Source organism: Pundamilia nyererei, unplaced genomic scaffold, assembly GCF_000239375.1.
Source record: "Pundamilia nyererei isolate P.nyererei 1_Seehausen unplaced genomic scaffold, PunNye1.0 scaffold00026, whole genome shotgun sequence".
NCBI lineage: Eukaryota > Metazoa > Chordata > Actinopteri > Cichliformes > Cichlidae > Pundamilia > Pundamilia nyererei.
In genome coordinates this window covers 4665542-4666703 of record NW_005187427.1, presented here as the reverse complement: position 1 = coordinate 4666703, position 1162 = coordinate 4665542, and the positions used below count along the sequence as shown (strand labels likewise).

General features: G+C 36.7%; 1 protein-coding gene across 1 annotated transcript in view; it reads left to right on the top strand.

Annotated features, from left to right (window-relative positions):
- The window catches only part of unc119a2 (unc-119 lipid binding chaperone a2), a 20501-nt gene that overhangs the window by 14480 nt on the left and 4859 nt on the right, over positions 1–1162 (top strand). The gene's annotated exons all lie outside the window — the stretch shown is intronic.

Below are 1162 nucleotides of genomic sequence, written 5' to 3'. Positions count from 1 at the left end.
GTTTACAGTTATGCACCAATTCTCCAAAAGGCACATCACAAACAGTGGACGTGACGCCTAACAAACATTTACCAGCCACAGCCTCTTGTGTCAGTCAGCAGTCATGTTGCTTACTGCTTAACCTTAATTGGAAAGTTGAAAATGAGACGGAAGCGGTTTTGTACCAGGCAGCAAACGCCCTTTTCTCTGTTCTAAAGTTCTCTGTGGTTTTAGAGACAAACTCAACTTGACCTGTGAAGATCAGCAGACTGCTTTTTTTGCACTTCTACACTGATTTTGTTTTACTGCCTTGGAGGTTTCAGGTTGATTAAAATAACCTTTTACTCCTAAATAAGATGAGGAAACACACAATCTGTCCCCCCCTTCCATTGCTACTTGTGAATTTTTAATACTCTCTGCTTGCTGAGTGTCAAAAGGTATTGATTTTCAATACCCAGACATACTTATTTCCTTAAGATGTATTTAGTAGGGAGTAAACTTCCTGCAAACTCTCATTTTTGTGTCTAATCTATAACTATTTTACCTCCTTCCTCTCCCCCTCTCAGATTATTTGTGTAGCCCAGAGGAGAACATTTACAACATCGACTTCACCAGGTTCAAGATCAGAGATATGGAGACCGGCACAGTGCTGTTTGAAATCACCAAACCCCCGTCTACAGGTCAGTCTTCTGTCTTCTGCATTCATATATTTCATTGTCAACTATTTATTTAAAAAAAGAGAAATTTCCATCATGAAATGCTGTAAAGCGTATGAGTTTCAAACACTACATAAATATTTAAGAAATTGTTTGGAATACACTATATTGTAGCTACAGCTCTATAATCCCTTTGAATATGACTGTTGTGAGCTAATTAATCAAATAGAAATTGATATTGTTTATTCACCAGCTACCAATCAGCAGCTCACGGGAGACATTACATTATAGTTGTTGTTAAATACAATAATATATATAATAAATATTCTTTATATTAGGAGATTTCAAAGTGAGAGCTTTGCAGGATGGGTTGATAATGTGTTTTGTACTTTCTGTAGTTTGAGTAGTGATTTGGTCTATTTACCTCTAAAAACAGAGTCAACCACAGCCCATCCTTTTAGAGGAACTAAGCTACAAAAGTAGGGCTCAAATTGAAGGAAGACAACAAAAATTATAAGATGCGTTAC